We start from the raw sequence: 12,251 nt of genomic DNA on the forward strand, positions 1-12,251 counted from the left end.
TGGGTTTCTAACCCTCAGTATCTCAGAATATGACTTTATTTGGAAATAGAGTCATTGAAGTTGTCCTTAGGTAGGTTAAGATGAAATAATACTGGAGTCGGGTGGACCTTCCGTCTAGTGTGGCCGGTGTCCTTTTAAGAATAGGAGAAACACAGAGACACTCAGAGCGTGGAGGCGGAGAGTGGAGTTATGCATCTATGAGGCAGGAAAGATGGAGGATGGCTGTTTGTCACAGGAAGCTAGGAGAGAGGCGTGAACAGACTCTCCTTCACAGACCTCGGAGGGAAGGAACACTGCCAACACCCCGATGTGAATGTCTAGCTTCCAGAACTGAGAGAAAATAAGCCACCCAGTTCTCCGTGCTTTGTCACAGCAGCAGCCCCAGCAAACTGGAACAGCCTTCTTCCGGAAGGAGCGCGCTCACTTCAGGAGCACTCTGGTCTACTGCTCTCTCCGCAATGCTTTTGTGTCAGGTATGAGCCCACGTGCTTCCTGGTTTTCCAACATGCGTCAAAATCTCTCGTCCACTGCACTCAGTACTATCACCGATTTATTCTACTTTGTGGAAGTGTCATCTAAATGGAGTTCCCCGAGGAAGAGCAAGAGAACACAGGCGCTCATTCTGTCATCCTAAAGCAGACTGTCGGACGTGGCCAGGCTTCGTGATTAGGGCAACCTTGCCTTCTCCTGCCCAGGGATGGGGTCTGCCACTCACTCGTACTCTGAATAGAAGATCTATCAAATACAAAACAAGGATTTGGATAAAAGAAATCATTACATCCACTTTATCGAAGATGGAAACTTTGAAGTTTTATTTACTCATTGATGTAATTATCAAAATAATCAGAATGCTGGGGCTAACCTATAAAGATATATCTTATCTGTAAGATACATGTATGTATACATATAATCTATATATACACATATACACACGTATATATAATATATATAAGGATAGATATGTGTATATCTATATCTGTAAGAGACCTGGGATGTATTTCCTAAGCTTGATGTTATCAACTCACCATAGTTTATTGTTAATGTTTTTGAGAACAATATTATTTAACGTTTTAAAATAAAAAAAAATTACATTTAAGAGAGAGAGAGAATGAGCAGAGGAGGGCAGGGGCAGATGATTCAAAGTGAGCCCTGCACTGTCAGCACAGAGCTTGATGCGGGGCTCAAACTCATAAACTGTGAGATCTTGACCTGAGCCGAAGTCGGACTCTTAACTGACGGAGCCACCCAGATGCCCTTTTAGTGTTTTTTATAAATAAACTGTGTTGGATAATATCTTCTGCTTCCCTTAATAGCTATCCAAACTCTGTGTTTCTAGAACTTTTAAGAACTTTTAAGAAGTAAACAATAATAATAACAACAAACACAAAAACCCACATGACACGATCAGCCCAAGACAGGACCACGGGCACCGAAAAAAATTACTAGTTACGTGTCTACAACCCCCCAGATTGAAAGGGGCCACAAAACCAGGCAAGTTATAAAACTCTCAAATGTTCTTATCGTGGGTACTGAATCAGCATTTGGTAATTGCTTAGGATATCCTTGTCTGATGGGAAAAAATAAAAGCAGCTTTCTGTTACATGATACTCCCTCAAAACGACTAATAACAAGGATCTGGAGAATAGAAAACCATTATTTTCAATGGCATCCTCACAGGGGCTCGTGGTATTAAAGTGCATGGTTTTTAAGATCTAAAAGAAAAGAGGAGTTTTCCAGACCCCGTCTTTTAGCTGTTTTAAATTATTTTCCTCCACCTCCATGGCAATAAAATGACTTCCAGTGGAAACACTCCTTGCAAAGCTACATTTTGCTTTTGTGTGGGGGGGAGAAGGAGAAAGAAGAGACGTCTTTTAGGGATCCGCCCCGCGTCACTTTCTGCGCTGGGACCCCAGAGAGTTCTGCCCACATTTGCTCACTTTCCCGGCTTCATGCAGAGTGGATTTGATTTGGTGACTAAACCAAACAAAAAATCCTACTTGTTTCTAATGTTAAGCTGGCTAAATTCGCTTGATTGTATTTGAAAGCTGGGATCTTTACAGTACTTGTGTGCTCCATAGGAACGGGCATTATCGTCTGGCGTCTGCAGTGTCTGTACCCCAAGGCCTGCAATACTGGGCAAATGAGGGTCCTCAGAAAACCTGGGCATGAAGCCCCCGCACTGAGGACCGGTGTCGTTACTGCTGAGGCCGCCTGCTAGTGCCTCGATCACCAGGTGCTCTCACAGGTGTCTTCAGTTCCTCGTCCCGGTTTGTGCCCGGGGCGGGCTCTGAGAAGGGGCGGGCGGACTGGAGAAGCAAGGTCCATTCTGGCAGGGCTCCAGGCTTGCCCTGCTGTGCCATCTAAATGCTGGTGACAGTCACCAGGGCTGTGGTTCACAGGGCTCGGGGTCTTTGACTTTAGTGTCTCCCTGACAGTCTGTTCTCCTGGGCCGAGAACTCCAGACTCGTTTCCCTCTGACATTTTTTCATACCCTTTCCTGACAAGGTGCTCAAGGCATCTCACTTTTTTCTCTACAGTGTTCTTTTTTCTTAATTTTTAAAAATATTTATTTTTGAGAGAGAGACAGAGAGAGAGAGAGTGAGCAGGGGAGGGGCAGAGAGAGAGACACACACAGAATCCGAAGCAGGTTCCAGGCTCTGAGCTGTCAGCACAGAGCCCGATGCGGGGCTTGAACTCAGGAGCTGTGAGATCATGACCTGAGCCAAAGTCGGAGGCTTAACTGACTGAGCCACCCAGGTATCCTTTAAGTGTTCTTAATTATTCATTCAAAATTTTGGAGTGCTAACCTTGTGTGTTACACTTCGCTAAAGCAGGTGAGAGTTTCCAAGAAATATATGATAGGCAGAATGAATTTGATCTGGTGACTTGTAGGTAATTTTTGCATCTCAGAGACATAACCTTATGCCTGCTGGATGTAGAGCAAATATTTTTGCAGTCTAAGATTTATCTTTTGAATGACAAAAGACATAAACAGTTCTTGAAAACCATTTAAATGATCAAATATGCCTTTCTTTTCTGTCTGGCTTTCTTGCTCCTAGAAGCTTACTCTACTTCAAAGAATTTATATTCTGAACTTCGTTTAACATTTAAAAAAATTTTTTTAAGTTTATTTTTATTTATTTATTTTTAAAATGTTTTATTTATTTCTGAGAGAGAGAGAGAGAGAGAGAGAGCGCGAGCGCATGAGCAGGGGAGGGTCAGATAGAGAGGGAGACACAGAATCCGAAATAGGCTCCAGGCTCTGAGCTGGCTGTCAGCACAGAGCCTGACGTGGGGCTCGAACCCGAGAACTGGGATATCATGACATGAGCTGAAGTCGGACGCTTAACCACCTGAGCCACCCAGGCTCCCCAAGTTTATTTTTGTTTTTGAGACAGAGACAGAGCATGAGCAGGGGAGGGGCAGAGAGAGAGGGAGACACAGAATCTGAAACATGCTCCAGGCTCTGAGCTGCCAGCGCAGAACCCGATGTGGGGCTCGAACCCACGGACCTCGAGACCATGACCTGAGCCGAAGTCGGACGCGCAACCGACTGAGCCACCCAGGCTCCCCTCGTTCAACATTTTAGAACTATATGCTTTTGGGGACCCATGGTGTGAGACACCCCAACCTTAAAGAGGATAAGAGCTACAAAGGAATATTTGCAGAAAAGCAGGCCTGTCTGTAGATGGAGGAGAATATGCATAGAGCAGTGAGGGATTCAGAGTCCGATGGTCAGGGAGGGAGTTGCGGGTGAATAACTGCAAGGATTCTAGGTGAGTTACTAACCCTCCTGTAGAAGGACCTACTTCATATGTTTATTCCAAGTGCTGATAATCAACAACAAATGCACGTAAAGCATTTAGATAGGTGTTAAGCATTGTTATTACTGCTATTAATGCAGAAAAGGTAGGAAAACATTTTGGAAAGACAGGATGGAGTTAAAGACATCAGTCTTTAATTTGCAGGGGATGGAAAGTTTGGCAGTGGAGGAGTAATATGGGATGGGCCATATTTAATAAAATTGATCTCTCTTTGAGGACCTGTGGTTCCCTAAATGCTATGTATGTATGCATGTATGTATGTATACATGCATGTATGCGTGCATGTATGTATGTATGCATTTTGAGAGAGAGAAAGCATGAGTTGGGGGACAGGGAGGCAGAGAGAAAAGAAAGAGCAAGCATCCCAAGCAGGCTCCACACCGGCAGCACAGGGCCCAGCGCGGGGCTCTAACTCACAAATCACGAGATCATGACCTGAACCAAAGTCAGATGCTTCGCCAGCTGAGCCGCACAGGTGCCCCTATATTTATGTATTTTTATCTCAAAGTTTTATCTCAGAAAAAGATGTCACGTCTTTAAAAAAATTTTTTTTAATGTTTATTTATTTTTGAGAGATGGAGACAGAGCATGAGAGGGAGAGGGGCAAAGAGAGAGGGAGACAGAATCTGAAGCAGGCTCTAGACTCTAAGCTGTCAGCACAGAGCCTGACGTGGGGCTTGAACGCACAAACCACGAGATCATGACTTGAGCTGAAGTCGGAAGCTTAACTGACCGAGCTGCCCAGGTGCCCCACATCTTTTATTTATTTATTTTTTAACATTTATTTATTTTTGAGAGACAGAGAGAACAGAATGTGAGGGGGGCAAGGGCAGAGAGAGAGGGAGACAGAATCCAAAGCTGGCTCTAGGCTCTGAGCTGTCAGTACGGAGCCCGAAGCAGAGCTCCAACTCACTGACCTCAAGATCATGACCTGAGCCTAAGTCGGACACTCAACTGACTGAGCCACCCGGGCGCCCCAAAAGATATCACATCTTAAACCCAATCACACTTTAAAAGTTACTGTGATTTGGTCAAATTTGTGATTATTCTATCAATTCAGAACTGATTTTAGGTAAAGATTTTTGTCTCATGATCAAAAACATTCAATCTTAAAACCTAATAAATCAAAACTCTATCCTCATTTGTAAGGAGCTAAGTGTTGTTAATTCAGCTAAGAACAATTGAGGTTCATCTCACAGGCACTCACCATACACCTACAGGCACATAGGATGTCACCTTCAGTGAGATGTGTCCACCTTCCACATTTGTTACAGACTGAATATTTGTGTCCCTCCACCCCCATCCCCCGGATTCAGATGTTGAACCTCTAATTCTCATTGTGACCCTATTTGGAGATAGGGCCTTTATGGAAGTAATTAAGGTTAAATGAGGTCACATGGGTGGGGCCCTGAAACAATAAGATTAGTGCCCTAATAAGAAAAGACATTAGAGCCGTCCCCCTCAGTGGTCCTAGGGAGGAAAGACCACGTGAGCACACAGCAAGATGGCGGCTGCTTACAAGCCAAGAGAAGAGGACTCAGTAGGATCCCAAATTTGCTGGCAACTTGATCTTGGACTTCCAGCCTCCAGAACTGCGTGAAAATACATGTCTGCTGTTTAAGGACCCCAGCCTGTGCTACTTTGTGATGGAAACCCAAGCTAAGTAGTGCAACACCAGCACCAAACTCTCATTGTACATATGGATGCCAGGCGTTTTTTTAATACAAGTTAAAGTTATTTTTTAGGGATGGCATGTTTCTTTAAAATTTATTTTGAGAGAGAGAGAGGGAAAGAGAGAGGCTACAAGCAAGGGAGGGCCAGAGAGAGGGAGAGCAGAGAGCCCAACATGGGGCTCCATCCCATGAGCCAGGAGATCATGACCTGAGCTGAAGTCAAGAATTAGATAGATGCTCAACTGACTGAGCCACTCAGGTAACCCCGGATGGAATTTCTGTTCCTCCATCCCTCCCAAACCAAGGCTGCCTTTGCCCCCAAGAAAAGAATATCTGGACCCCAAGTTCCAGAGCAGAATAAAGAAACACCTTACTTATTTAGCAGGATGTTGGGTCCCTGCTGTGTGAAGTATGAAAGAACGCGGACCAAGAAGCCACATGGTGGATGAGTCAAATACTTGGGAGAATTATAAAACACAGGGTAAAAATACATCTCAACTTTAACCCAGCTTTGTGAAATCCCAGTTATGGTGTCGGCTTGACTCATGACTGTTTCTCCTACCTGTTGGTCTCCTTGTTCCCGGATACTCCTGAGAGACTGAATATGGACAATGGACAATGTCCAGGACGTATATAAAAATAGGACTCTGATCGCAACCTGCCAGGAAAACCAAGCCCTTTATCTCCAGTCAACAACCCAGGAAGCCAGCCTGCACTAAATCAGATTCCCGATGGCTATCTCTGGCAACAATCTGGGAAGCTAAATAATAACTTCTGTAAAAACTGGCCCTGAACCGCCAGGACTTGATTAATAACTGCTAGCTTCTCTAATTTTTATCCTTGCTCTCAGATTAGGCCCAGGCAGAGAGAGCCAAATACACCCCTAACGGATCACACGGAGCCCTGCTTCTAGTTAGTGCCCACACTTCCTGTGCCAACAGCGGCCAGTAAGGGTGCACTTGAAGCCTTTCCTTTTTTCCACTCAAAGCTTTCCCCGCTCCTCTGCCAGCCTGTGAGCCTTTGTCAAAATGCAAATGCCTTTGGCTGCCAGCCCCCCCCCCCCCCCCCTCTCNATCCGCGTTTATTTTCCCACTGTGTCTGCCTCTATTCTATAGAAGACTTAAGAGATTCTTTTCCTGCCTCATGGTGCTCTGAAACATTTTCTGTCATGTTCATGATGGAGAGACGGTTCCCCCAAACCCGTGCTTGTAAATTGGTAAGGTGCCCATGATGCGGTATATTAAAAAAAAATCACGCTAGATTACTGTGAAGACATAAACTAATCCTGAGCCGCAAGAAGAGAAAAGTACCCCGTCCATTGGTAAACGTGGACTTGGAATACAGCACACAGAGCCCGTGCCCCCAGAGTGATTGTTCTCGGCCGTGATGGGCGCGCAGGGCCTCCCACCACCTGTTGCTGCGCGCCCCCACCGCCGCCCCCGTCACTTTTACAAAGGTATTTATAGTGACTTAAGCCCATGTTTCTGAGTTCCTGGATCTGACCCCTGGCAGCCCGCAGTTTCCCTGTCTTCGCTGTGCCGTGGTCCGCTGCGCTCCGCTGGATGTGTGGCCTCCCCTTAGGGACTGGGCATGCAGGCCGGGGCGGGGTGTGCTCAGGCCAGTGAAAGAGACATGAGGAACACCTCAAAGGAGATCTTTCAAGCTACGGATCTTGGCAGCACTGCTGTTTTGAAAGACAACAGAACAGAGGAGGAAAATTTCGTTCCCTTAGACCTTCCTTGCTTAGCTCTGGCAACAATAGTGACAGTGCATTTTGCAGGGGGAATTGTTTGATTCCGCTCCTTATCTGCATTGCTTGAAATAAGGTTTGATAAAAAACAAAAAACAAAAAACAAACAAACAAACAAAAAAACAAAAACAAGAGCCTCTCCACTAAAATCAGCCTGTCTCAATACTCATTTTAGTCCGATTTGTTTCTCANCAAACAAACAAACAAACAAAAAAACAAAAACAAGAGCCTCAACCCAAAAGCCTCTCCACTAAAATCAGCCTGTCTCAATACTCATTTTAGTCCGATTTGTTTCTCAGTAATATAAAGGAATAATTAGCTCCCTAAATTCGGGGTTGCCTGATAAATAGAAATCCATTTAGATCAATTTGGAACCTGTGAGGGGTTTCTGATTTAACCCTATCATCTCCTTCATTGACAAAGGATGCTCTTTAAAACTGTCTACCTATCGGTTAGAAACAGCCGACAGACAATTAAGAAGTATCTGGAAAGCGGTCAATAGTGCGATAAATGAGACAAATAAAATAAGTCACTTTTCAAAGTTATTACCCCAGTGTAACTGGGTCGGGGCCGATGTCCCCTAAGTGACTGTGTGTCAGTTCCCGCAGAATACAGGAAAAATGTACAAAGGAGAGCTTAATTTTGAATTTGAATCCTCTGCGGGGTTTCCCGATCCTGTTTCCTTCCTCACTGGGCAGGCCTGGTAATGGAGTCTCTGCGTATCCATGTGGCCACCTGTTTAGCCAGTCACCCTCTCAGATACTCCGCCTTCCTTTCCCATGGCCCCTCACACCTCAGAATCTCCTTTATTCCTGAAAAGTGCTTTTCCCTTAATAAACTTTGGTCAGGCTCCTCTGAGCCCCCTTTTCAAGTAGGCCTTGTCTTTCTTGGCCCATTGAGTCCAGTTTTAGCAAAGAATTCTGCTATGTTCGTGCAGAACTGTCCCCACCCCTGATATCCAACGAAGTTCTTCCTTCTACTTACCCTTGATACTTGACTAAGTTCCCCGTAGTACTTTTTATACACCCGCTGACCCTGTCTGTTGGCTATAAATTCCCACTTGTTCCTGTTATTCAGAGTTAAGTCCAGTCTCCCTCCCCCATTGCAGTAGGCTTGAGGAAAGGCTTCCTTGCGGTTTCTAACAGGCGACAGGACAGTTTCTCTTGAGTACTCCCTGGCCCCAGGGTCCCGCCTCTGCTGCACATGGAGTGCTCTTTGTCCTTCAGCTCTCCATCCTCTTCTTTGGATTAATCTGGTTCCCACTGTTGGGTGCCGCGGGCATCACTGAATCCTGCGGGCTGGAAGAGCGAGAGGAAGAGAGGCTTTCTCAGTGGTCTGTTCTCAGGACCTGATGGGAAAGATGATCAGAGCTTTTCCACTGCTCATGTGGGCAGCTCTATGGCATGGCCCTTCCTTCCTTCTGGTAAAAGAGTTCCCGTCTCTTAGAGTCACCCCGGTCTGGGACCCCAGGAGAAAAAAAAAAGGAAAAAAAAAAAAAAAAGAAAAAAGTCTCCAATAGCTTTCATTTGTGTTGTTGTAAGATGCATCCCGTAATGCTGAAAAACCCCGTTCTGCCGTGGAAGGATTTCCCTCTATATGGAATTAGAAATAATTACAGTGATTTGGAGCTGTTAGAAAGCCAACTACCCAAGCAAGTTGCTGAATGATTGATGCTGTGAAAGAAACATGAGTGTGAGGTCAGGTGGGCTTAAATTTAAAACGTAGCTTCCTCGTTTACCTTGCTGGGACCCGAAGCAAGCAGATGAGCTTCTCTAATGCCTTACCTGTAACAAGCTCTATTTCACAACATTGGTGAGAGAAACAAATAAGCAACCGGCGCAGTGCCTGTGGCTCAGTCGGTTAAGCGTCTGACTTCGGCTCAGGTCATGATCTCACGGTTCGTGAGTTGGAGCCCCACGTCGGGGTCTGTGCTGACAGCTCAGAGCCCGGAGGCTGCTTCAGATTCTGTGTCTCCCTCTCTCTTTCTGCCCTTCCCCTGCTCACAGTCTCTCTCTCTCTCTCTCTCCTTCAAAAGTAAATTAACATTTAAAAAAATTTAAAGGTTCATTCCCACTCCGTTTTTAAAAAATTTTTAAAACATTTATTTATTTTTGAGAGACAGTGCACAAGCAGGGAAGGGGCAGAGAGACAGAGGGAGACACAGAATCTGAAACAGGCTCCAGGCTCTGAGCTGGATGTCAGCACAGAGCCCGGTGTGGGGCTTGAACCAATGGACTGCAAGATCATGACCTGAGCCAAAGTCGGACGCTTAACTGACTGAGCCCCCCAGGCGCCCCAGTTCATTCTTAATCCTAATCCTCATTCTGTTTCAGGGACGACAGTCCCTACCACGCCCATTTTGGAGACTAAAAACTATATATTCAAAAAGTTTTTGATGTTTACCTTCAAGTTTAATTTTGTGATATATTTGATGGCTTAACATTATATTTTGACAATTCACAGTATTGTATACGTCAGGCAATAATATTTTTTCAGTGTAAAATACGAGGGCATTTGAAAACAGTTTTATTTCATCTAAGCTGACGCATATTTTTAGACACATAATTCTATAATATGTCAGAGCAAAGTGAGAAAAACAAGCTTAGTAGAATGTAAAGTGATGTTTACAAACACTGAAGTTCTAAGAATTTTATAAGAAAGTGTAAACTTCTGTACAAGCAGAGAGAATAGTATAATGAACCTCTATGCACTCACCACTCAGCTTTGGCACTTACCATAGTCTGTCAGTCTTGTTTTGTCTATACACCGCCTTCCAATTCTTGCCATCCCCTTCAATGGAATTTTTTTAAATTAATTAATTAATTAATTAATTTTTAATTTCTGAGAGACAGAGAGAGACAGCGTGAGAAGGGGTGGGTCAGAGAGAGAGAGGGAGACACAGAATCTGAAACAGGCTCCAGGCTCTGAGCCGGCANTGCAAGATTGTGACCTGAGCCAAAGTCGGCTGCTTAACCGAGTGAGCCACCCAGGCGCCCCTCAATGTCTGTTTTTAACAGATAAGGTCTCTTGTTATTTTATGTAATCACACTAAGTAAATTTTTTAGATAATTCTTTGTTCCCTATATAGTTCTTATATATTCTCAGTCTCTATTCCATGTGCAAATACTCTGTCCCCCAAACATCTTTTTACAGTTGACTTGCTTAAGCTAGGACTCAAGTAAGATGCACACCTTGTGTTTGGTTGGTATTTTTTCTTAATTGTCTTGTAATCTGTATTATTTCTCCTTTCCCTCCTACCATTCATGTCATTTATTTGTTGAAGAAATGAGTCATTTGTCTTATAGAATTTCCGGTGATGTGGATTTGGCTGATTGCATCATTGCGGTATTTCACATAGACTCCACCCCCTCCCCCCTATATTTCTTATGACTAGTAGTTAGGTCTAGAGATTTCATCATATGGAAGATTGGATTTCTTTTTCTTTTCTTTTTTTTTTTAAGCAGGAACACTTCGTGATTGGAGCTGATACTTCCTATTGATCAAATCAGGAAGCACCTAATATTGGTCTCTCTTTTGGTGAGTTTTCAATTGATCAGTGACGAGAAAGTATTTTTTAATTCCAATCCAGGAAAACATAACCCCTCCCTGCATATGTGGCAGAAAGGAGGTGGACTTTGGAGTCAGACAGACTTGAGATAAGATATTGAACTGTGTGACCAGACAAGACCTGGTGCCTTTTACTTTGCTGGGTGCTGGATATTTTTGTTTTCTGTAAGTATTTTTGAGCCTTGTTCTGGGATTCTTGTACTTGGAAAATAGTTTGGTGCTTTTAGGTCCTGTTTTTACAATTTCTAGATGGACGCAGAGTAGCATTAATCTAGGGCGAATTTGGTGTCACTGCAGAAGTGAGAACCTTTGAGTTGGTACATGAATTGGAAGATTTGTAGTCTGTTATTCTATGTGAGCCTCAGGCACTGCTCCTTCTAATCGTTTATGGCGGTTCTATGCCCGAGGGCAGGGAGTGTCCTTATGTGCAGGCACTGATCTGTCCCCTGCTGAACACTCAGATCTTTGGAACCTCTTGTCTCTGAAGTTGTTTCCTCTCTGGTATGATGCCCTGTAAACTCCATCTGCCTTGGTATCCACATCTTCTACTTAGGGAATCTGCTGGTACCCACTGTGGTCACCCCTCCCTGTGTCATGGCCAGGAGATACAAGGTGATAAGCCAGGCCAATCAGAAGACTCATTTACTTCCCATCTCTTGAGAATCATTTTTCTTTGTTACCTAATACCCGATGTCTTGAAAATTGTTGTTTCCTACACCTTGCTTAGTTTTTAGGCGTTTCGGATGTGAGGTTTAATCATGTTTCTCTACCCGGGCCAGAAGTAGAGGTCTTCAAATGGATCTTTTAACTGTATTTAGTCTAGTAATCCACGAACATGATGTACTTCTTCACTTATTTAGGCCTTGTTTAATATTTCTTAGAAAATATTCTTTTAGTTTTCAGTTCCAGTATTGTTTTAGATTTATTCCTAGGTATTTGATATTTTAAAGTGTCTTTCTGGTGTTCATTATCCTTTCTAGCAGATCTATGCTTCAATCTGGTATCAGTTCCATTTGACCCAAAGAATTTCTCTGTTGTGCTGGCCTACAGGCCATGAATTCTCTCAACTTTGTTTGGTCTGCAAATGTCTTTGTTTTTCCTTTTCATAAAATTATATTTTTGCTGGATAGAGAGTTCTATTTTTTTTCTTTCAGCTTTTAAAGATGTTTCACCGTCTCTAGTCTCCATTGTTTTTGATAATAGGTGAATCATTGTTTGTATTATAGTCAATTTTCACTAATACATCTTGTTTCTTTGGTTGTTTTAATTTTTTCTCTCTATCTATGATTTTAAAGGTTTTATCATGATGTGATAGGTATGATTTTTTTTTTGTTTTTAAGCTGTTTGACATTTTCTGAGCTTCTTTGATGGCTTGATGCATTTCATCAATTTGGGGAGCTTTTAGGCTGTTTCTCTTCAATTGTTTCTTCTGTCTCA

The sequence above is a fragment of the Crocuta crocuta genome, unplaced genomic scaffold, assembly GCF_008692635.1.
Source record: "Crocuta crocuta isolate KB4526 unplaced genomic scaffold, BGI_CrCroc_1.0 scaffold25, whole genome shotgun sequence".
In the NCBI taxonomy this organism is placed as follows: domain Eukaryota; kingdom Metazoa; phylum Chordata; class Mammalia; order Carnivora; family Hyaenidae; genus Crocuta; species Crocuta crocuta.